Genomic DNA, 26,008 nt, shown 5'->3' with positions numbered 1-26,008 from the left:
CGCATATCCCACTACTTCTGCATCTCAGGGTTGTTGCATTACGCTGAGTTTTGTGTTGCACGTTTCACTGACTGCATATTACTGGCCATTTCGCTGTTTTGAAGTTACTTTCACAGAAACGAAGGTAACTGCGTAAACAAAGCGAATAAATCGTAATTACATTATTACTTTGTTATGAGTCAACGAAGACCACGGGTGAAAATATTAAGAAAATATCCCCGATCAACCTCGAACATTTTATCTGTGGATTACGGGTTTGTCCCGCGTACACAATGCTAATAGAAATTCCGTTTTTGTCTAAGACTTTTTAGAGCGCTGTGTTAGAAAAGTTTGTTTTAATTACATGTTACTAAAACAGGAACAAAAAATAAGTTTAATATCCACACCAATTCGTCATTTGAGTACTGTAGCGTCGAATGCGTCGGTTGTAATGCTGAGTGTTGGGCTACCGTTGCGTTAAGCCTCCAAGCACACTTTGTGAGGAGGTTCTCTGCCGGCAGCTGTGGAACAGTCGCCTACTGCTACGGAGCTATTGTTTTGTAAACTATAGGTATTCATATTTTAAAAGAGGGGGGCGGGGGGAGTGAGAGAGCTTCGTCCTTAGGGTGAGTCATCCAACTTGCGGTTACTGAGGCTGAGAGACGCCGGCCGAAGTGGCCGTGCGGTTAAAGGCGCTGCAGTCTGGAACCGCAAGACCGCTACGGTGGCAGGTTCGAATCCTGCCTCGGGCATGGATGTTTGTGATGTCCTTAGGTTAGTTAGGTTTAACTAGTTCTAAGTTCTAGGGGACTAATGACCTCAGCAGTTGAGTCCCATAGTGCTCAGAGCCATTTGACCCATTTTTGCTGAGAGACGCGGCGCTAGTTTAATTACCGTGCTAAACTGCCGCTGATGGATTGCGCGAGCCACTGCAGGATTACGTATCAGGGCGTCAGGCAGCGTAAAGGAGCTAACCGCCTCAGCATCTCGGCTATCCGACACCTGTACACGAGGGCCCATCACCAGCTAGTCGCAGTGTACTTCCTTCCTTTGCTGTTGGGAATTCTCTCTCAAACTGTACGCGCAGCAAACATTTCTCGAGTCGCAGTTCAGCTAATTGATCGGCGTGTATACACTGATGAGCCAAAACGTTGCGACCACCTAGTTAATATCTTGTTTGTCCGTCTTTGGAACGAAATACATCACTGATTCTGCGCATCAGGAATCCGACAGTTTGTTGTTAAGTTTGTAGATGTAAGTTGCATTACACGTCTACATCTAGGTCGTAATTCGCGTAAATAACGGGCCGCTGATCTGCATACGCGGTGATGGCGCCCGATAGCGACTCAGATGGGTTCCATAGGATTTACATCGGGCGAATTTCGTCACCGACACATCAACATGAGTTCACCATAATGCTCGTCGAACTACTGTAGCACGGTTCGGGCTCCAAGAACCGGCCAGTTATACTGCTGAAAGATGGCATCGTCATCGGGGAAGACATCAAGCATGAAGGGACGTAGGTGGTTCGCAGCTGTGAGCGTGTCTTCGCTTACTACCGCAAGTACCACGCAAGCGCAGGAGAATGTCTCCCATAGCATGATACTGCTCCCACAAGCCTGCGTCCGTCGCGCGCTGCACGTTTCGAGCCGCTGTTCGCCTCGTAATGTTGTTAGTGAAGACGACCATCGACCTAGTGTAGTAAAATGTGATTCACCCGAAGAGCCGACACGTTTTCATTGATCGATTGTCGAATCCCGATGGTGTCGTGACCACTGTAATCGTTATTGACGATGTCCTTGAGCCAACATGTGAACACGTATGGACAATATGCTCTGGATCTCTGTGTACGAGGACCGGTGTACTACGAAACACTTGTGCGTGCACCAGCATTTTGGTCCTTCGGCGTAGATGCCACAGATCACCATCTATCGTACTTCACAGAGCAGAAAAGCCTCCGAACCCCACCTTCTGTGAAGACTCGTGGACCTCCAACCATTTAGCGCCTATTGGTAGTTTCACCGTCCTCCTTTCCGTAGATGCTCACGACGGCAGCACCTGAACATTCGAATAATCTATCCTCTGTAAAAGTCACTTATCGCAATGATTTCCCCATTTGTAGCCCATATCTTCGCTAGGGCGATCCCCCTTCCGTGCCTGCTCCGTTTACATACTCTCGTTATCGCGGCACGTGCCTGCAACACCACCAGGCGCATCCACGTCGCAGTGGGCAGTGCTCATAATGTTTTGGCTTATCAGTGTACATCATATTCTGACGTTGCATTTGATATACAGCAGTGGTTCGTCACTGACAGCTATTGTGCATTTGTGGGGTGAAGTGCTTGACTTTCACTTCAAGTAACTTAAGTAGCTTTTAGCCCATAAAACGTATTTATCATCTCTTTTCACTAGACGAATAAGGATCAGAGCCTCATGAAACGAAGATACACTGTATGTCGCAGCTTCATTAATCATCGAGATATAGGCATTCATTTTATTTCTTTTAAATTGAACTATGGCAAATTTTTGGGCTCGAATAACAGACCTGTATCAGAAAAGTTCAGTGATTTAGTTCTTTTGAAGGCATATCATGAATATGGGGATCGATGTGCCGCTTTGCGGTCGTTCGTATGGCGTGACTCGGAAATTTACGTCACTCTACATGGAAACTCGCTTGCCAAAGCAAGCGAAATGCGATACTTACGCAACTCTCGTCGACGGAGAGTGGAATAAAGTTTCGAGCGCCCCGGCATTCAAAAGGCCACAAAAACAACGCAAAAAATCCTCATGCTTATCCACTTTGCCTCCGTGATTCATGGTCAGACTTCAAAGAGAGTTCTTTCACTGAATTTCTCTCGTAAATATATGCAGTATGTCGCAACAACCGCAGCTCCATTAAAAATGGCGTTGATCGCTGAATGACGGTCTAATCATGTTGTGAAAATGATTCGTTCTTACTTTTACGAACACTGATCACCATTCTCCTAAGCGAAAAAATATTTCAAATGTCTTTAGCGAGTCAAAAGTATTTGAGGTTAAGAAATTAGACGCCTCAGACTGTACAAGCCACTCTTGTTTCACGTTCTCATACCTGTAGGCTATTTTGTGTGACATGCTTAGATTTAGGTTGGTAGCTTTACCGCATTAGTTAGACCTTTCCGTTGTATTATACATGTAGACTGATACCTGATTCTTCACATGTGCTCAGTTTCGACTCACTATTTCCGCCACGCTGAAGTTAGTCGGTCTCGGAGGAAGAGTAGGTAATTATCGGGCTAAATATCCACCCAATTTTTCTTTTCTCCTGTCGGTTAGCGCATCTGAAACGTCATCGTGTATGTTTCAGATGCTATGCGGATAGTGGTTTCGATTCCATAGTAACCTGTCTCTCCTGCTAGAATTGATTGTGTAGGACACGTTTCTGATCGGGAAAATTCAAGGGTAGATTGCCACCAACTGGAACACGGCTAGCAGAGTGCTGTGGTACTCAAATTAACGTTCGGCCTCATTTTATACTTACGGATACGTTAAGCTCACCCTTGCATTTGTGTACAGACATGATGCCCAGTATTCACACACTGGAAGGCGTCATCGGCTGAGCTAGAGTGAGGACGCCTGTCACCAAGACCGTACTGGTATTTGATAAACGTCATACAGCCAAATATTACTAAGCTGCGTTAACACACTTGCAAGAAAAGTGGATTCGCTAGACGGGAGGATCTCGGTTTGAATTTCATTTCGCGTATACAGATTCAAGTTTTCCGTGACTTCTCTAAAGCACTGACAGTAATGCCTGGATCGATGGTTCCCAACCTGGAGTTAATTACTCCTTGAAAGGCAAAACGCAATTTTCTGAGTATAAAAACTAAAGGCTTCAATTGAGTTTCGGTCACGAAACTAAATTAATTTTAAAAAATCATTACTATTATCACTATTTTGTAACACTGATTATCAATAGCTACACGTTTCTTTTTCAAACAATTGCATTATCGTGTGACGCAATGTCGTGAAGGTTACAGTTTGTGAAACGAATGTATGAACAACATCGTCCTCACATTGTCCGCACACTACACACATACTTTACACTTTGTACTATGCATCTTTGACAGGAAAATTGAGACATATACATCGTATATGCTTAAATACATCATGAAATTAACTTATCCGAGTTGTAGGTAGATCTTGTTATAGAAACAGAAACTGCTTCATTATTCTTTTCGCAACAATACACGATTAAACTGATAGTACAACACAACAGTAACTACGTAATGGCTATACACTGCGGGACCTATACAGTGTTGTTATTATCGTTATTATTGGCGGTAGTGGTTAGACATAAAGCACTGGCGGCTAGAAGTCTTCCAATTTCTGCCAATCCAGAAGTAAGATGTCCATGATCAAACAATTTACAAATAGTAGGTATAGCACACGTTTGTATTTGGTGTATTTTAGATGGGGTTGCAGGGTGTGGGTGAAGCAGGTTTCGCTAGGGAGAGGAGTGGTGCAGAAGAACCATGTTCTGTAACAAGTGTCTACCTCCAGTGCGGACAGTTAGCTTTCTTTTCGGAGGAGAAGTGTTGTAAGTAGCACTCGCGATTCAGTGAGAACTGCTTCATCATTTTAAAAAAAGGTTGCTAGAAATAAGCTGTACCAATTATTACTTCATTGATTAATCAGTCCGTGGTTTAATAAAACACCCACAAAAGATAATTATGATTTATCTTCCGTAATTTTAAAAATGAAAGAGTTCAATAAAAATTATTTTCCATTCTAAGATTTAGTAAACCGCTAATGACGATGATGGTGAGGAGAGATAGGGACGGGTGGGAGGTACTAGTTAACAACTGATTACACTCAAGAGTTGGAAACCACTGGCCTATATGGTTTCTTAGAAATGGAGACGACCGATTTCCTTCTCAATCCCTGTCGTTCGTTCGTCAAATTTTCAGTTATTCTAAACTGCCTAAAGTTAGTTCTCTGTTTGCCAACGTAAACTCAGTTTTAGGCAACTTTCCTAGGCGTATTAAACGACCAATTAACAAATGCCTTGTCTTTCCTCCCTCAACCGGTAGAGTTCTCCTTCTCGATGCTGTAGACAGGAGGACTTTATATTAGTTTGTTTCTATGGTCAGATTGTCAAAGAGTCTTATAGTTATGTAGTTCACTTCTTTCTTTCTGAACCGAAGTTACGAAGTTTGATTCACTAGTGGGAAATTCAGTCATCTTTCATTCTAGTACTGTATTGAATGAATATCTCTATTTTTGACAAAAAATTTACCAGTGAATAAATGTACTGCATGACAGTGACCAATATTTTCAATTGCTTGAATAACCGCCTGCAAGATGACCGTGTGTAAACTTCACAAACAATTTCAATTACTTTCTTTCGTGCAGTGAGTACTGCTTGCCTAAGTGAGAAGTTACCCTATAATATTATCCCATACAATATCAGTGAATGAAAAATGTAAAATACGTTAACATACTGATTTCCATGACCCCAAACTTGGCAATTATTCTTTGGCAGGCGCTACAGTCTGGAACCGCGCGACCACTACGGTCGCAGGTTCGAATCCTGCCTCGGGCATGGATGTGTGTGATGTCCTTAGGTTAGTTAGGTTTAAGTAGTTCTAAGTTCTAGGGGACTGATGACCTCAGAAGTTAAGTCCCATAGTGCTCAGAGCCATTTGAACCATATTCTTTGGCAAAAGTAGCTGAACCTAAACATTTCAGTAAGTGTACTGCATATGTTTTCCAATTTTAAGATTTTATCAATACTCACAACTAAGATCTTTCTATCTTCTTTATTATTTTTTGTTCATATTCTACATTATTAGGTGGTGGTGTATTTTTTGACAGTACAAAGCTGAATGAGCTACAGCGGTCGGACAAAACATTAACACCAAAAACACAATACACTGCCATGTCTAGTACGGAGTAGGAAACTCGTTGGCATTCAAAACAATTTACCAGTTGTTTCGGAATGCCCGAATACAGGTTCTATGTGGTTTTCAAGCGAATCTTATACCATTGCTCCTGAAAAATAGTGGCAAGTTCTAGAAACGATGATGGAGCTGCATAACCATCACGCACCCTTCCCTCAAAACAATTCACATTCCGGCTCAAAATCCAGTCGTGGGCGATGCGACTTATGTGAACAAGGGCCCTGTTGTTTTGGAACAATCATCAACATTGGGAAACAAACAACGTACATGGGACGGACTTGATCAGCCAAAATGGTCACATAACCCTTGGTATTAATGCGACCTTGCATAATATCCTTGGAGCCCACGAAATACCACGATATGGATGCCCGAATCATCATCGAACCCGCGCCATGTTTCGCTTTTGGGACAAAATCAGCAGCCGTTGGAAACAGTGTGAAACAAAACTCATTCGAGCAAATGGCTTTCTTCCGTTGCTGTATAGTCCAGGTTTTATGGTTTCTGAACCATCTATTCCCTGTTGAGGGCACTTGCATCACTGATGAGCGATTTCGGAATTCCAAAAAATGGTTCAAATGGCTCTGAGCACTATGGGACTCAACTGCTGAGGTCATAAGTCCCCTAGAACGTAGAACTACTTAAACCTAACTAACCTAAGGACAACACACACATCCATGCCCGAGGCAGGATTCGATCCTGCGACCGTAGCGGTCGCGCGGTTCCAGACTCTAGCGCCAGATCGGAATTCCAACTCGACGTTGCAATTACCAGCTTACGGAGCTCCCCTCATGTTTTGGCGCTGATAGGGTTCGCCGTGTGCCACATTCAGTTCTGCAGTGAGTTTTGCAGCTGTCGTTCTTATTTTTCGTCACAATCCTCTTTAAAGACCGTCCGTCACGATTACTCAACACACACGGTCGTCCTAGTTGTGACTTAGCGTGTAATGTTGCTCCGCTTACTCTGTATGCGGTGTAAATCCTCCCTATGGTGCCTTTTGAAACACAGAGCACTTCGGCTACTTTGGTTACGGAAGCAGCCATCGTACGACCACCAACACTTTGCGTTCGAACAACTCACAACTGCGCAGACAATGTTATTACCACGACAGACACACGCAACGCACTAAGGAAAGGGCAGGTGTGTCACTCCTGGTTACATACAACTGCGCAACCTGCAGGCTTGGCTTGCATCTTCATTTATGTTCAAGCATGCATTTCTCGCTGTGTTCCCGTATTTTGTCCGAAGCCTGTACATTTCTTTAAAGTTCAAAGCTAGTTCATTTCTGCGAAACCAGTTAATAACGTATTCAGAAATACACTACTGGCCATTAAAATTGCTACACCAAGAAGAAATGCAGATGATAAACGGGTATTCATTGGACAAATATATTATACTAGAACTGACATGTGATTACATTTTCACAAAAGTTGGGTGCATAGATCCTGAGAAATCAGTATCCAAAACAACCACCTCTGGCTGTAATAACGGCCTTGATACGCCTGGGCATTGAGTCAAACAGAGCTTGGATGGCGTGTACAGGTACAGCTGGCCATGCAGCTTCAACACGATACCACAGTTCATCAAGAGTAGTGACTGGCGTATTGTGACGAGCCAGTTGCTCGGCCACCATTGATCAGACGTTTTCAGTTGGTGAGAGATCTGGAGAAAAATAGTTCAAATGGCTCTGAGCACTATGGGACTCAACTGCTGTGGTCATCAGTCCCCTAGAACTTAGAACTACTTAAACCTAACTAACCTAAGAACGTCACACACATCCATGCCCAAGGCAGGATTCGAACCTGCGACCGTAGCGGTCGCGCAGTTCCAGACTGTAGCGCCTAGAACCGCTCGGCCACTCCGGCCGGCGATCCGTTATAGCCATGCGGATAAGATGCCTGTCATCTCGACTGCTAGTGATACGAGGCCGTTGGGATCCAGCACGGCGTTCCGTATTACCCTCCTGAACCCACCGATTCCATATTCTGCTAACAGTCATTGGATCTCGACCAACGCGAGCAACAATGTCGCGATACGATAAACCGCAATCGCGATAGGCTACAATGCGACCTTTATCAAAGTTGGAAGCGTGATGGTACGCATTTCTTCTCTTTACGCGAGGCATCACAACAACGTTTCACCAGGCAATGCCGGTCAACTGCTGTTTGTGTATGAGAAATCGGTTGGAAACTTTCCTTATGTCAGGACGTTGTAGGTGTCGCCACCGGCGCCAGCCTTGTGTGAATTCTCTGAAAACCTAATCATTTGCATATCACAGCATCTTCTTTTCCTGTCGGATAAATTTCGCGTCTGTAGCACGTCATCTTCGTGGTGTAGCAATTTTAATAGCCAGTAGTGTATCATATACTGGTTTACGTGTCGATGTTTCTTTGCTTGGCTTAACAATACTGCTTGTATCATATGCAAAGAGGAAATGATCCCACCTGCTGATTCGAGTATACACAGAGATACCAATAATCTTCCTTCGTAAGCACTATCCACGACTGGAATTGAAGAAAGAGGATGATGATGAATAATTGTAGTGTACCACATACCCTCCACCATGCACCGTGCAGTCTCTTATGGAGTCGCGGATACTTCCAAAAAAAGGCCAACAGTTTTGTTTTGTTCGATTCGACCCGATTTGCAACACAAACGCTATTTCTGTTTCTCTCGGTTTCGTTTCCCTCGTTCTAATGGTTACATTTCCCTCATTTGGCATCCTTCTTTGTTAGTCAACGAGCCTCGGCACGTACGAGCCTTACATTTCCGCACAACGAACTGTAACCCGTATCGACCCACGAGTCGTGGTCTTTCAGCATTGCACCGCGCTGCGCGTTATTTCGCTTTTTCTTGCAGCTTCGTGGAGCACGGCTGGTAGTCACGAAGTACCTACTGATGGAACTCATAAAATAATAAAAATGAAAATGCTCTACGGCGTAAGAGCAAGGTGGCGAGAATATTTAAGAAGCATTTAACGCTGGGCCTGCGCCGTGACACGAGAGGCGAGGAAGGGAGTTGTCAGGCGGCTCTGCGGAGGCGGAAGCGGCGGTGGGCATTCAGCAAACTCGGCGTAAGCTGCTTACGAGCCGCGCGCAGCCGGCAGGTGTGTCGCGCCGCTAACGACGCGCTCGCAGCGACACATCGATTGCTCCGCTTCAAAGATACGTGGAAGCACTCGCGCCTCACAATTGGGTGCCGTTAGCAGAACCAAATAGTTCCCGATTACGGATTCCAGCGTCAGCGCTGCGTCGCACGCCTCGCAGTTACGGCGTAACTGCTATCGCATTTGTTCTTTTCCCATTCGTGTACCAGTCGTGACACGTGACGAAGACCGACTAGCTGCCATTAAGCGGCTGCGACGAAACATGCGACTGAGTCCTTCCTCGCGGACTCTTTTCTATTAACGAGCAGTTCTTTTAAAAAGTTAAATTCATAGTTAGTGGTGAAGCACCACGTGCATATGACACGGTTTCTCTTCCTCACGGTACGCACGGAGAGAGCGCTTCATCTCCTGGATTTTTCAAACACTTTAAAATATGGGAATCTGACCTCGGTAAACGTACCCTCCTTCCCCATACTCTAAAGGCCCTCGCTGAAAAGTCTACATGAATTTCTCTTCATTAGACATCGTTAATGAATTAACAGACTTAATTTTATATTTTTCATCGTGTTTAAATTAGCATGTTCTACATTCGCTGTCAGTATTACCATCATTCACTCATTTTCCGTTTGGGTTAAGTATCACCGACAACTTCATAGCTTCATCCTCTGTTGTTTCCTTCGTCTCCTCCAGCATCCTACACTTTCCTTGTCCAGTCTGTTCTTTGTCTTGCCTTCTTAAATTTGTTTTTCTCTGCTTCTTACCGTGGAATACACCCATTTGTAACGCTTTGATTCCAAAAATTTATCTTGCTAACACTTCTGGGTGCGTTATCTTCATTGTTTGGCCTGTGATCTAAGCTAGTCAACGTAAGCTTTATATAGTCTAAACGCTGCGCCATTTCCGGTTAACTAGTACTGAAGTTAGCCAATCATGCCGCTGCGCGTGCAAATTCAAGCGGCCCAGTCGAGACGGTGTCGCCAAACGTGTTTTTCCTTTGGTTTCCTAAAACCGGACAATGGCTCTGAGCACTATGGGACTTAACATCTTAGGTCATCAGTCCCCTAGAACTTAGAACTACTTAAACCTAACTAACGTAAGGACATCACACACATCCATGCCCGAGGCAGGATTCGAACCTGCGACCGTAGCAGTCCCGCGGTTCCGGACTGCAGTGCCTAGAACTGCACGGCCACCGCGGCCGGCAAAACCGGACAAGAGGGCGATACAAAAATTGGACGTGGGGTGGGAGTATGGATGGAACGTGATTCAAAGACTGAGCAGTCTCCTTCGCTATTATCTACGCTATGAGAGCAAATGACACTAATTGTATCTGGCGGCACGATTCAATTTGCGCGCGCAACAGCCCGATGGGCTAACTTCATTGCTAATTAACTAGAAAATAGCGCAACGTATCGAATGTTTTCCTGAACAATTATTTCTCATAACAAAGTACGCCGCAACACACTTACACACTCTTCACACCGTTTCTGACCTTCCTGTATGTTACTTACACGTACTTATGTGACGAAGTCATTATCGTCACCCGAAATAACTGTCGAATCAATTAATAAAACTGATACGGATACCAACGCTGTGCACATTGGACAGCACAACTAGGAACTAGCAAACTTCAGGCGTTTACACCTCTTTCGCAGTGATCGATTTTAGTTATTTCGGATCTACGATGAACATCACGTTAACGATGAGTAGTGATGAAGTCTTAATTATTACCTCGAAAAAATAAAGTTACGTAATTAATTTTTCGTATACTTACAGGGACATGTCTGCAGTTCTGTCGTACAGTCTGCAACGACGCGGTTATTTGTTTGCTCGTCCTACAGAAAACAGTTCAATTCACCTTTCGGTGCCGGCCTGAGTGGCCGAGCGGTTCTAGGCGCTTCAGTCTGGAACCGCGTGACTGCTGCGGTCGCAGGTTCGAGTCCTGCCTCGGGCATGGATGTGTGTGTGATGTCCTTAGGTTAGTTAGGTTTAAGTAGTTCTAAGTTCTAGGGGACTCATGACCGCAGATGTTAAGTCCCATAGTGCTCAGAGCCATATGAACCATTTTTTTCACCTTTCGGTGATTTCTTCTTTTGCGGTCTTGTCCACACCTTTCCTGTTAGGAAAATGTGTAATGTTCGTCGGCTACAAAAAACTACAGCGGAAACCAGCCGTACTGCACGTCTCTACAGGATGCATCAAACTGTTGTTCAGTATCAGGTTAGCTGAGCGATAATTGAAAGTTAGTTTCTGAGTCGGAACTTCGATGTATTGTCACTTGTTTGATATAAAAATACTGCCAAGCCCGTGATAACACAAAGTTACAATTTCAGCACACTCACACGCCATTACAGTCACTCATCATGGCTAGCTTATGGCAACTAACCAAACACTTTGCGGCACTTCACGGTCATGTTTTTACCATTATTCCGTAAAATTTTTATGTCTATTCAGAGCTCTTTACATCCACGTCCGAACATGGTCACGGACGAGATCCGAACTGCCCTTAGGCTTCACAAAGTAATCTTCTTAGCCCACAAAATACGCGCGAACATAATGTCCTCTTACTGACTCATATACGTCGTAACCAATGCAATATCAGTATTAAACCGCGCAGCTCGCGTCTTTTACTTCTGACCAATTACAAAGTAATAGCTTTTATGAACAGTCTATGAAAAGAACAAATTTTTAGAATCCACAAATATCAAAATAACTCTCCTGCTACTGTCTCTTACATAGAAAGCGATGCAAGGCTCTACGCCACAGTACCTTAACACGCCGCTAGAGGAGAAAACGCTGCAGGCCGTTGAAAAGGAGCATTACGTGCCGTAATTCGTTTGCTGCATCTGAAGTAGAATAGCGCTGAAACAATTTACTCTGACTTGGCTGACGTGTAAAGCAACAGTACACCATCATATGACCTAGTGGATAGATGGCCCAGGCTCTTCCAGTGTGGTCACATAAGCCTGGATAACGAAGAACGGGTTGACAGACAACCTCTATGGGAAGAACGAGGAATTGAAAGAGAAGTGGAGGCGCATGTGCTCAAAAGCGTGCGGATCACATTATGATAAATGCGATAGAAGAAACACTGAAAATCCGTCACGGATCAGTTTTCAACATTTTGCACGATATTTTGAACGTGACAAAGGCCGCCGCCCGCTGAGCTCCGCGACCGCTCAAAGTTACTCAAAAAGCCCTACGATTCGTGGTAGAAGCGAAAATGTTGCATTTGTGTCGGACCAGTTCAAAGGATTTATTTAGCCACGAATATCTGGGCTGAAAGGAATGGCAAGAGAAAGGGATGGGAAAGAGACAGGAAGGAAATAATGATATCCAGCCGCGGAGGGCATTGCGGCACTGCAACAGCGAGAGTTGAAAATTTGTACTTGACTGGGACTCGAAACCGGATGCTCCGCTTCTCTACAACCGTTGCCTTAACCACCATTTTTTTTTATGGAAAATGGCTCGGGTTGTGGTGTGGCGTAGGCAAGGAGGGCAGGGGTCCCGAAGCCTGGCCACAATGTCTCCTCCCTCCCATTCCTGGAGATGTGGTACAAGGGACGCAATGGTTTTATTGTTTTGAATGTTTATTTTTCGTTATTGTATTTCATTAATTAATTTGTTTTGTTTTTAAACAGTAAGGAACTGAAACTAATAAGTCCACTCGTTGCGTCGAATTGGGGACGCAAATAACGGAAAACGTACTTACAGTTGCAGCTAAGGGCAAAACGAAAGAGAGCGAAGTGTGAGGCTAGGGAAGCCATTAAATAAAACCTAAGGGTTGAATCCGTACCACCATTAACTGGTACTACATCTTGCACCGGATAGGAAACAAAAACTACGAGGAACCTTTCGCAGAGGGGACAAAAAGAGGAAAGGGGGCAAATACATCTACACAGTGCGAGGGGTCACGACGAAACTCTCCAGCTGCTTTATCATCCAGGTATGACTTCTCGTAATGACCAAGATAGATCCCACGTTGTACCGTGTAGTATTCTATCATTGTCTTGTAATTTTAGCTTCTCTTACCCATGATGATCCAACTGCGCGGAGTGTCGTGCAACGCACTCCACAAGTAATTGCAAAAATATGTCGATACTTTGGGCTACGGAGGATCTTGCAGTGTCGTTCCTGCAAATAGTTCCAAAAGTCTAAAGTGTCCTTAGTGCCGTCTTGAAACAAATAATGCACTGCATGTCCATGAAGCCACGTCGTGGCATTAGTTTTCGTGCGTGGGTAATGCGGCTCATTCGGGAATAATATAAAATTGGGTTTGCTTCACTCAGTGGCACACTGCCATAGACTCACCACAGCTAAGACGGTGTTCATCTATCACCTCGGCCATCCGGACACACTTTCCGTCACACTCAAATTCCCTACTTTCCGCTCGTCGCACCGCTACAACCCCAGCTCATTAACCTCTACTCGCAGATTTCTGATTCTCGTAGGAATTCGAACGTTGGTTGTGCATTCGCACTGAAGCTTTTTTATCAAACAGCCGACGCGCCCATAGAATTGTAGATATCAGTGGTGCCTATTCTGTCGGACATGTCGGGCAGACAGACATCATTCACATCTATACTTCTTTAGTCACCTAATCACCACGAACTAATGCTGGGTGTATCACTATAACTACGAGACACAGGCGCAAAGTAAACAGATGAAACATATGGTCCCGACGGAGGGTCGAGTCCTCCCTCGGGCATGGGTGTGTGTGTTTGTCCTTAGTATAATTTAGGTTAAGTAGTGTGTAAGCTTAGGGACTGATGACCTTAGCAGTTAAGTCCCATATGATTCCACACACATTTGAACATTTTTGAAACATATGGATTCACCACCACCGAAAGATGAAGACCCAACCGACACCAGGCGAAGTGGTGAAGAGGAGGTTACAGGAGACTGTGAAGACGAAGCTTCGCTGTTCGAGACGGTTTTTGCTACACGACAACGACCCAGCTCATTCTGCACCGGACGCTACTTTGCACTAGCAAATTGTGTTTCACACTCGTATTCGCCAGACGTGCCACGCACGAGGAGAGCACGGCAACTTTCATAGTTCGATTTCCGAAACTTAGGAGGGGTCAAAATCACAGAACACGTGTCTCAGCTTATCCCTAGACACTAAACCGTTTCTGATAAAACGACGGTCAAAGTTTTCGAGGTAATTTATGTGCCTTTTAGCAACTGAACAGTCCAACCGAAGCGGTGGCACCGTGGTTAGTGTCGCGACTTCACGCTTCGACGCCCGTGTTCCAAATCCGATCATTATTTTTATTGTTTTACGTTTATCTATCCATGTTTGTAGAAGGTTACTGCACGAATGTTTTCCAGTGTATATTGAAATAATGTTGTCCTCAGTCGTCTACTAACTGTACAAAAATCCAGTAGTGTATCTCGATTCGTAATCAGTTGCTAGCGCCAGTTTTCGGAAAAGTGACCCGTTACACGTGGTTTGTCACTAAATCGTTATCAACGCGTGAAATCTTCAGCAATGTTAACGACGTTTCTCCCGAGTTAGATTCACACGAAGCAGCGTCGCTGCCTTAGAGCGATGCTCGTGGTGTTCGAAATTTGTCTATTTCGACTGTGTCTACGATCAGTATTATCCGAGGGAACGCACTAAATCTTTCTGTAAATAAACATCACAATAATATACACGAATTAAGAACGGACATAACAAATATAAGAATGTAAGAATTTAGAAAGAGTGTAATCCTGAAAATACATATATACACTCCTGGAAATGGAAAAAAGAACACATTGACACCGGTGTGTCAGACCCACCATACTTGCTCCGGACACTGCGACAGGGCTGTACAAGCAATGATCACACGCACGGCACAGCGGACACACCAGGAACCGCGGTGTTGGCCGTCGAATGGCGCTAGCTGCGCAGCATTTGTGCACCGCCGCCGTCAGTGTCAGCCAGTTTGCCGTGGCATACGGAGCTCCATCGCAGTCTTTAACACTGGTAGCATGCCGCGACAGCGTGGACGTGAACCGTATGTGCAGTTGACGGACGTTGAGCGAGGGCGTATAGTGGGCATGCGGGAGGCCGGGTGGACGTACCGCCGAATTGCTCAACACGTGGGGCGTGAGGTCTCCACAGTACATCGATGTTGTCGCCAGTGGTCGGCGGAAGGTGCACGTGCCCGTCGACCTGGGACCGGACCGCAGCGACGCACGGATGCACGCCAAGACCGTAGGATCCTACGCAGTGCCGTAGGGGACCGCACCGCCACTTCCCAGCAAATTAGGGATACTGTTGCTCCTGGGGTATCGGCGAGGACCATTCGCAACCGTCTCCACGAAGCTGGGCTACGGTCCCGCACACCGTTAGGCCGTCTTCCGCTCACGCCCCAACATCGTGCAGCCCGCCTCCAGTGGTGTCGCGACAGGCGTGAATGGAGGGACGAATGGAGACGTGTCGTCTTCAGCGATGAGAGTCGCTTCTGCCTTGGTGCCAATGATGGTCGTATGCGTGTTTGGCGCCGTGCAGGTGAGCGCCACAATCAGGACTGCATACGACCGAGGCACACAGGGCCAACACCCGGCATCATGGTGTGGGGAGCGATCTCCTACACTGGCCGTACACCACTGGTGATCGTCGAGGGGACACTGAATAGTGCACGGTACATCCAAACCATCATCGAACCCATCGTTCTACCATTCCTAGACCGGCAAGGGAACTTGCTGTTCCAACAGGACAATGCACGTCCGCATGTATCCCGTGCCACCCAACGTGCTCTAGAAGGTGTAAGTCAACTACCCTCGCCAGCAGGATCTCCGGATCTGTCCCCCATTGAGCATGTTTGGGATTGGATGAAGCGTCGTCTCACGCGGTCTGCACGTCCAGCACGAACGCTGGTCCAACTGAGGCGCCAGGTGGAAATGGCATGGCAAGCCGTTCCACAGGACTACATCCAGCATCTCTACGATCGTCTCCATGGGAGAATAGCAGCCTGCATTGCTGCGAAAGGTGGATATACACTGTACTAGTGCCGACATTGTGCATGCTCTGTTGCCTGTGTCTATGTGCCTGTGGTTCTGTCAGTGTGATCATGTGATGTATCTGACCCCAGGAATGTGTCAATAAAGTTTCCCCTTCCTGGGACAATGAATTCACGGTGTTCTTATTTCAATTTCCAGGAGTGTATTATAAAATATATGTTGGATGCTTATTGTGAAGCCCAGTAGTAATTTTAAGATTAATTTAATGTCCTTGTATCCCCTAAATTGAAGAGATTCGTGTAGTAACATTCTACGGACATGGGTCGATAAATGAAAATAATAAAATAAATAAAAACAGTTATCGGGTTCCGAACACGTGACGCGAAGGTGAGAGGTCGTGCAGCTAGCAACTATGCCACCATCTGGACTGAGCTTATCGCGCGCTAAAAGGCATCTGAATTACGTCGAAAACTTTGTCGGTCATTTTCTCAGAAAAGCTGAGACACGTGTTCTCTTCGTCAGAGTCATCTTCCTCTTTTCTCGGACGAAGAAGCCACGGTTTGGTCCAGAGTGACGACGAGGTGATTTCCCATGTTAAAGTATCCCGAATAGGTATCTGTCGTGTCCACATTAGGGCTGAATATGTAGAGAAAGACTAACACCACCACCCAGTTTCACGGTCGCAACTTGAGCTTGTAGAGTTAATAATTAAAAAGTTATGAATAAGGAGTTTCAGGAATGCTTCCACCCTTGGGCCAAAAGCTAATGATCGTGCCCTCCTGGATGTCAGATAAATCGCTCCGTCTCCACATTACGATAACTACTTCACTGTTTTCCACGTCCCCCCGACACACTTTATATTCCCCGCACTGCTAGTGCTGCCATCTGCTGTCTATGAGTGTTTATTGCACGTCGACGTCCAACACAGACGGTGGTCACATTAATGTGACTGGACCGTACATAACTGATACCGTTGTGTGACAAAGAAAATAAATAAAAACTCATTAAAGATAACAGAGAAAGTGCTGAAACATGTTTAAGTAAATGGAAATTAACTAAACGGTGTTTTGCGTAAGGCAGAATTCCTCTGCATTGCTTCTTAACAATCACGGATAATAAGAGGAACTACAACATCCGAAAGATGATGATTTGAGGAGTCTGTTATAGGGACGTATGCTCTCGGAATTTGAAAGGTAAGCCACAATGTGATGTACAATGCCTCTGTTGTAACGCCTTCCGCTGGAATTGGACAAAGCATTTCCGTTATGCTTTAGTGGTAAATTGTCGAACCTCAGACGAAAGGCGCCGCTCTTATTTGGGTCTTCTCTAATTCTTCTAGCCGGCCGAAGTGGCCGTGCGGTTAAAGGCGCTGCAGTCTGGAACCGCAAGACCGCTTACGGTCGCAGGTTCGAATCCTGCCTCGGGCATGGATGTTTGTGATGTCCTTAGGTTAGTTAGGTTTAACTAGTTCTAAGTTCTAGGGGACTAATGACCTCAGCAGTTGAGTCCCATAGTGCTCAGAGCCATTTGAACCATCTAATTCTTCTATCAGTCATTACGGATCCCAGACTGACGAGCAGTACTCAAATATCGATTGAACGAGGTTTTTGTAAGCTAATTACTTCGCGGGCGGACTACATTTCCTGAGTTTTCTCACAATGAATCTCTGTCTGCTACCTGTCTTGTCTGCCGTTAGCTTAACGTGGTCTTTCCACATAAAATCGCTCGGAACTCACACTGTCAGATGCTTAATGGACGTAACTGTCTTCATTGATTGTTCTCCAGTCGTGTAATTAAACAATAACGATTATATCCGTCTATTTAGTCGCAGCCGGCCGCGGTGGTCTAGCGGTTCTGGCGCTGCAGTCCGGAACCGCGGGACTCCTACGGTCGCAGGTTCGAATCCTGCCTCGGGCATGGGTGTATGTGATGTCCTTAGGTTAGTTAGGTTTAAGTAGTTCTAAGTTCTAGGGGACTTATGACCTAAGATGTTGAGTCCCATGGTGCTCAGAGCCATATTTAGTCGCATCACAATACATCTTTCTATGTTGATGGTCAACTGCCTGTCCTCGCATCAAGCAGCGATCCGTCTCCCTGCATTTCGCTATGATTTTATAACGTTGTGACTGCTCTGTAAATGATACCATCATTCGTGAACAGCTTTATTGAGGTTCCGGCTTGATCCAGTACGTCATATATATATATATATATATATATATATATATATATATATATATATATATATATATATCGTAAATAGTAGTGGCCCTATAATACTCGCTTGGGTACGCCCCAAGTAACTTTACGTTTAAGGACTTCTCTCAGTTATGAATAGCATGATATGTTCCATTTTGCTAGGAACTCTTAAATCTTGTCACGAAGCTGGTCTGATATTCCGTACCATTATATTTTGTTCATTAGGCGACAGTGTGGAACTGTCTCGGACGCCTTCCAGAAATCAATGAACACTGTCAACCTGGACGCGATATAGGCCTATAGTTGAGTGCGTCTTTTCGACGACCCTTTTTGGAAATGGGAGTGAATACTTTTCCTTCCGTTCCGCTAGGACTTAAGATGAACTGCTTCTAGGTAAGTAGTGAATACTTTGGCAGACTTTATGCATATGCATACAGAGATCCTATCAGACCCAGTCGCTTTCCTTTATTGCGCGATTTTAGGTGATTTTCTGTCCCACAATTGCTTTCTTCGCTATCTGTCATTTTGCTTTTCGTCAAACTACTAACTTCCTCGTAAGCAGAGTGGCTCCTTGTCTGGAAAATCGACAATTTTCAGCGAATTCTGAGAGGCTGTAGGCGGAGTCGAACTGTCCATATACGGAAAGAAATATTGAGAGCAAATTTTTTTTTTTTTTTTTTTTGTTAAAAATCACTCTGAGAATGTGCTTCGGAAACAATAGTTTGTGGAGTCGTGTACACAAACTTAAAGAAGGGTGTTGAACAACTGCAATGTTTGTCGCTTCCAACGGTATTTCTTTTTATTTTTTGGATTTATATATAAATACGGATCCAATATGAAAACGCATATTTTCTAAATCAGGACTGAATATTCAGACTTTCTGTTTTAGTAATTTCAATGGGTGGCGATACTTTCCGGACGTTCTCGGCATGTCACACTTCAAGTTGATGATCATAGTGCGAAGAGCGACTGGTTTCAGAAATGATGCACCGTTGGTATTCGTACACCATTCCAGCGTTCCTGCGACGATTTCTCGCATGCTCGAAGTTATCGTACAATGACACAGCATGGCACGGAATGGTGACGAACGACAATAACGCAAGTACGTCCCGCGGCGGCAAAAATGGGTAACTTTCTTCATTGCTGATAAAACTGTAAATGCTAGCTGTACCTGGGATAACCACCAACAAGTCACGTAGCAACAAAAAAGTTCCAGTCTGTCCGAAACTGGGTCCCTCTCTAACACAACAAAATATTGTTTCTGGTAAATTTGGAACTTCAACCTGGGATAACCCGGAAATCCCAGGAAAATCCTTTGATGAAACAAAATGGCCACCCTAACAAAGAAATACAAGATACCATCCATGTAACTAGCACAGATTCGGAACGTAGTGTGAAGCCCTCCAATTGCGTAATGTTGTTTAGTATTGAGCGCACGCGGTGTATGAAGAGGTTGCTGTCACCGGCGGCGCCCGGTGCTCGACTGAGGGCGTGAGTCAGCGCACGGTACACCAACACTCGAACCCTTGACTCCCCACAGAGGAGAAGGCGCGACCCGGAAGTGCTCGGAGCTGGCGGGGGAGCGAAGGCCCCGGCTAACGCGTCATGTACGTCTGCCTTCGCCTCGTTACTCCGCCCCGTTTCTAATAAAACTAAAAGCTTTAGCCCCGTACCTGTGGAGCGGGAACCCTACAACAGTCTTCCAAATAAACTCTTTCCCTCCATTCTGTCGCTTGTTCTGTGTTGATGCTGTGTTTTTCCTATTATCGATTTAGCTATTATAGACGCATTTGATATATTGTATCACCAAAAAACAAGGCCTTTGTCGCCATTTCACCTTTCGTTTTAAGTGTTTTAACACACCATAAACAAAGGAAGCAAGATCGCGACATCAAGAAGCCATGACATACATGCCAAAGTTAAAACTAACAACATGCATAACTGATAGCGTCATACGAGAAAGAAGATAAAACTCCACTGAAGACGGCAAACGAAGTTCCGGAACGTGTTTGGGTAAAACGTAACTAATTAAACAGTGTACTGCATTAGGCGGAATTTTTCTCCAACGCTTCTTCCCACGTAGTTCTCTTGCCGGCCGGAGTGGCCGAGCGGTTCTAGGCGCTACAGTCAGGAACCGCGCGACCGCTACGGTCACAGGTTCGAATCCTGCTTCGGGCAGGGATGTGTGTGATGTCCTTAGGTTAGTTAGGTTTAAGTAGTTGTAAGTTCTATGGGACTAATGACCACAGATGTTAAGTCCCATAGTGCTCAGAGCCATTTGAACCATTTTTGAACCCCTTCCCCTTGCGGGGCAGCCAGCATTGCCACCCGTGCCGCCCCCGCCAGTTAGCCTCCACGCTATTCGTTGTTTCTTTCGTCAGTCGACTCGACTGAATCGAGTAGTTGTACTTTCCTATGTAGCACGCGCGTCCGCGGCATCGTATTTTATACGTTTCTGTCTGGCACATCGATAGCTAACACACCCCTACGAGAAAAGTCGCGGCCATTCCAGTGATCTAGATACGTTACTCTGTCTGGCGATTGTTCGAGAAAAGTCGCGAATATTCTACTGCTTTCTTGTACCGAGAATCTTCGATACGTAACTTTATAAATACGGACTATTCACCGCATAGGAAGCTAGTTTACATTCATAAGCAGAAATATTAAGACTGAAGAATGAATAAGTAAAAAGTCCTAGTTGTAGCAAGTGCAAGTGTGAAGATTAGTCAAGAGTGAAAGAGGTCAGTATCGACTTAATGGCTTAGATCTGCTGAACACACACCCTGACATTGACTGACCTATTGACGATGTAATTTACCAAGTTGCCGGGAAGAATAGGCGCATAGAATACATCATTTACGGAAGAGAACCACAACTGCAACTTTTTTATATCACAAGATGGCATTGTCTTGTATTTGTGTATAATCAGTTTAAATAAAACGTTCTTAAACTTTTCATATGACTTGATTCTTTTTTGTTACGGTAAAAGTAAAGGTAGCTCAAGGTATCTTCCGTGCCCCGTATTTGAGGTTTTTCTGTATCCGCCACTGTACCATTCGCACAATAGATGTACGTAATTTTTCCACGGAACCATCCGAGCAAATCTCTGTTTCTGTTGCCTTCCTTGTAGCATATTTCACGTTTTCGTTCGATTTCATTTATCTTCGTAGTATTACCTCTTGCTGTTCGAAGGAAATGTAAACTCCAGAGTATACCATGAGTCTTATAATCAGATGCCATCGCATTTTTTCAATGCAATCTGTTTTGTTTTCCACGAGGAATGAAAACGCACTGACCCTTGTGCAGCAATTTAAACCACTGCCTGATATTACACCACAAGCAGCAACATGGCACGCTGTGTTACAGCTGTCGTCCAATGTTTGAGGCAGTTGTGCGTGAACCACTGCAAGTAAGCACCTAGTGATGAAAGGAATCGCTCAGACAAATTAAAGCTTTAGCAACAATTGATAAGATTTCACTGCCAGAAGTATATACTCGCAAAAATATACAGAAATAAAAAGAAAATGGATCTGATCGCCAGGCAAATTATGTTCTAAGCGAATCCCACATCACGGCTTGAAGTACGGAACCATTTTCGACAGCACTGCAATCAGCGGTTTCCGGACCTGTTGATCTCATCAACGCTTTATTACGCGCGATTCACGGATCACCGTAATTTAACAGCGCATACAAGACGCACTAACGCAAACATTTATCCAGTTAGAAAATAGAGTAAAATAATAAAAAAAGTCCAATTGGTTATAAACATTATTCAACGTCAGTGCACAATTAACGCCCTTTACTACACAGCACTGTACCCAGAGCCGTGATTCAATAGAAGCGGTTTTTCGTCCTCTTGCTGACACTACCTGTTTGTCGACAAGGAAAGCAATTCACAACAAACATTACACGAATGTGTGTTAGGTATATGCGCAGAATGTGTTTCCAAAAGCCCATTAAACGAATACATATGGCAGTGTAGACCTGTTTCCAAATAGTGCCCCGTTAGCAGTTTCGTGTGCTTTGTGTGGCGCAAAATGTAAGTGATTTATATCTGTAGCACAGTCACTGCAACACATGCGCAGCACGCGATGTATCGACAAATACATTCGCTGCAAGGATTGCGTTTCCCTAGTGGCACGGAGCGACTTTATCAGAAATAACGACTTTTGGGGCATGATTCCAAGGCTGTATAGTTGATTTTTGAAATTACAGAGTGTGTGTGTGTGTGTGTGTGTGTGTGTGTGTGTGTGTTGTGTGTGTTTCATTCGGGAAGACTACTGAATGTACAAAACATGTAAGAGGATGGATTGTCCAACCTAAGAGCGGTCAAATTAGGATCAAATATCTGCTTAACTTTTAATTACAATAACATTTGATGTGTGACAAAAATCAAAGTAAGTAGGGTACGACGTGAAATATTCGATGATATGTTATCGGGTACCGTTTTCGTAGATAAATACGAGTGGCATGTACATGCATTTCCTCAAAACGAACTACAATTTGCAGACGAAATTTGTATTCAGTGAAGCCGCCTGAGCAGCGATTGCATCTTTTACGTATTGTTTTACAGCAGAAGATATACCCTGGAAGTTGCTCCTGGAGATGCTACACGGACTGCACTAATTAGAGCCCACATCTCAATTACAATTCAAAAGTGCTCCCGCTGTAGGCTAACCTCCATCCATTGAACATATTTCGAAATTTTCGGCTCTCCTATACGAATTTTCAATGACGAAAAGTAAGCTACAACTTCTGGGTAACTTATCCCACACAACCCCTGCACTGCCAACAACTTAAATATTAATTTAGTTGCAATATACCCATATGGCTCAAATGGCTCTGAGCACTATGGGACTTAACTTCTGAGGTCATCACTCCCCTATAACTTAGAACTACTTAAACCTAACTAACCTAAGGACATCACACACATCCATGCTCGAGGCAGGATTCGAACCTGCGACCGTAGAGGTCGCGCGGTTCCAGACTGAAGCGCCTAGAACCGCTCGGCCACCCCGGCCGGCCAATATACGCATATGTTGAGACGAAAATACTCATTTGTGAAACCCATACTCGTAAATAACTTTCACTCGTGACAGATCTTCGCTGGCGTAACGTTTGCAAATTCGACATATTTAAGACAGTTCGTTTTTTAGATTGCGGGACATGGTGGAAATCAGTATTCATAGAATGGTGATCTCTTTACACAGCATCACGTAAACACAAGTCAGTGTTTCAAGCTGAAAACTACTACGACAAAGGACAGATTAATCATAACGTGTAGGCTTTCACTGCCGGCGTCTTCATTACTTAAAACATCCGGGCTGAGAGACCGTGGTCGATCTGTAAACTTCTTCTTCCTGACGTTTCGTTGCCAACTGCGGGCAACATCTTCCGAGGTGAGTCAACAACTGGCTGCCAGGCCGTGGAGGTCCCATTTATATAGAGCGCGTACAGGGTATCACAATACGTCACGTGGGGCCGACTGTAAGTCTATCTCTGGCTAATGTCATTATTCTCGATTGAACTCCTACAGGAGTTCACGGATAAAGCAGTAGTGAGTAGAATACACACACATCACTAATGCCATACTTAAACACCAACACTTCCCCGCCTTTTGGATGTTCAGGAAGCCGGGGAAAGACCATTCCCTCCCACAAAATTACCGACCCATCAGTCTGCTGGGCGCGCTCAGCAAGGTAGTTGAGAAGGTAATACTAAAACGACTCACTAAGCACTGTATCACAAACGACACCCTGAGACCGGAGCAATTCGGTTTCAGGAATCACCACTCGACAACACAACTCCTCCGCGTCCTGAATACATAACACACGGATACAACACAAACAAAGTAACTGGGGCGGTGTTCCTGGACATCGAAAAGGCTTTCCATCGTCTATGGCACAACAGCCTAATACGCAAACTCAGCGACGCAAGGTTCCCCGACAGGCTCGTACGTCTCATACACTCATATCTCACGGGTAGGAGTTTCAACACCGACGTGCAGGGCAAAAAATCGACACGACATGGTATCCAGGCAGGAGTACCCCAAGGAAGCATCCTAGGGCCCTTACTGTTTAACCTCTACATTAACGACCTCCCAGCTACACACAACACGACGGTGGCAATCAACACGGATGACACTGCCATCCTTGCGCAAGATTGGAAGCCGTCGAACATTAACTCACGACTTCAAACTGCACTCAGAGCGGCAGAGCCTTGGCTGGTGAAAGGGCGTGTAAGAGTAAACGTCGACAAGTGCGAAGCCATTCTGTTCACCAGAAGACCGAAACTACTGCGCAAACATCAGCACTGCAACCCAATAACACTACATGCGCGCCCAATACGTTTCCGCGATAAGGTCAAATACCTCGGTGTCTGGCTGGACCGGAAACTACTCTGGGGGGACCACATTCAACACGTGACCAACAAAGCAAACGCGCAGCTCAAACAACACTACCCTATGCTTAGGAGACGTAACACACTGAATAGGAGGGTGTCCAGGTCAATGTACATGATACTTATTCGACCCCTGATGATGTACGGAGCCCCTGTCTGGGGATACGCTGCGCCCACACGCCTGCGCCGTCTGCAGCTCATACAGAACAAAGTACTCAGAATCATAAGCAACGCTCCGCACTACACACGCACCGCGGATCTTCACCGGGAATATCGGCTAGATACCATCTTGCAGGTATTTCAAAAACTCTCCACACGAGACACTCGCGTAACCCGTTTATCCTTTCTCTGGGTGACTACGACCACAACCACAGATGGAAACATAACAGACCAAAGACACTATTAGCAAGAAACTAAACATCTATGGTCCATAGCACGCTAACACGACAGTACTGGCGAGCCCCTGCAACGTAACTGCTACTGGTAACCGCAGATGCTCGACTCGCCAAAAAACAGACAATCGCAGGGAAACCGTACTGTACACAGCACGCAAACCAGGCATACACACCCCCTACACTGTGAGCTGATCTATATCCGATCGCCCACTAATGTATGACGACGTTGAACTGTTACAGGGACGCAGCAGCTGCAGCAAGCCTTCCGCAACGACAAGGTAACGATGCTAACATAACCACACCTTGCATGCACTGTCGCAGCTAGCAAGCCGCTACTGCCCTTACTACCCGCCCTACTGTCGCAGAGGTTTTTTTTTCCCCTTGGCGCTTGCCTTGGCACTTTTTTCCCTCTGCCCTTACAAACGCTACCCTTCTATCGCTTTCGTCCACTTTCTATCTCCTGATGGACCATGTAAATGAGTAATCTTACCCAGAAGCACGGATAACATCACAGCCCGCATCCTATGACTCCTGATTCAAAAACTAACATGTTATACGAAGGTGACCGTAGAACTTTTGGTTTGGTCACCACGTTGTTGTGGAGTGGAGGGGCCCCATCCTATGGCCTCAGAACCACAGTCGAGAGTGCGATGTCAACGCCAGCAAACCGTGCAGCGCGCGTAGGAGGGCGTCGATCGCCGGTCGGCGGGGTCTGCCCCGGCGCAGGCCCCATCGGCCACTCCACTTATGACGACCTCGGCACCGGCAGATGGACATCGGAGGGAGAGGACACAGGCCGTGGAAATGGTTTATGAGAGTTCGTTTCACTCGGGCGGAGCTGTGCAACCGCCTGGCGCCGCAGCGACGACAGAACAACACGCCCGACTGACACCAACAGCCGCTTCTATCGTTAAACAATAACATTAGCGGAAGCCGTCGGCGCCACGCAAAATTGAAACCTTCACGGACGGAGAAAACTCGTACCCTCCGCGCGGTAGCGTCCTTCGCGACGAACCTGATGTGCACCGGGAGAGGACAAC

At 45.4% G+C, this 26,008-nt stretch overlaps 1 protein-coding gene and 1 non-coding gene across 2 annotated transcripts in view; one reads left to right on the top strand and one right to left on the bottom strand.

Moving 5' to 3' along the window:
* The window catches only part of LOC126248110 (dystrophin, isoforms A/C/F/G/H-like), a 1,130,095-nt gene that overhangs the window by 819,725 nt on the left and 284,362 nt on the right, over window positions 1–26,008 (bottom strand). The gene's annotated exons all lie outside the window — the stretch shown is intronic.
* Trnas-gga (transfer RNA serine (anticodon GGA)) lies at window positions 10,895–10,978 on the top strand. The gene is given in 2 exon segments: window positions 10,895–10,934; window positions 10,944–10,978. It is a non-coding gene; the product is annotated as a tRNA-Ser (tRNA).

The sequence above is a fragment of the Schistocerca nitens genome, chromosome 3 (assembly GCF_023898315.1).
Source record: "Schistocerca nitens isolate TAMUIC-IGC-003100 chromosome 3, iqSchNite1.1, whole genome shotgun sequence".
Classification (NCBI taxonomy): Eukaryota; Metazoa; Arthropoda; class Insecta; order Orthoptera; family Acrididae; genus Schistocerca; species Schistocerca nitens.
Note: the sequence above shows the minus strand (reverse complement) of the source record. Positions and strands in the feature narration are given on the sequence as shown.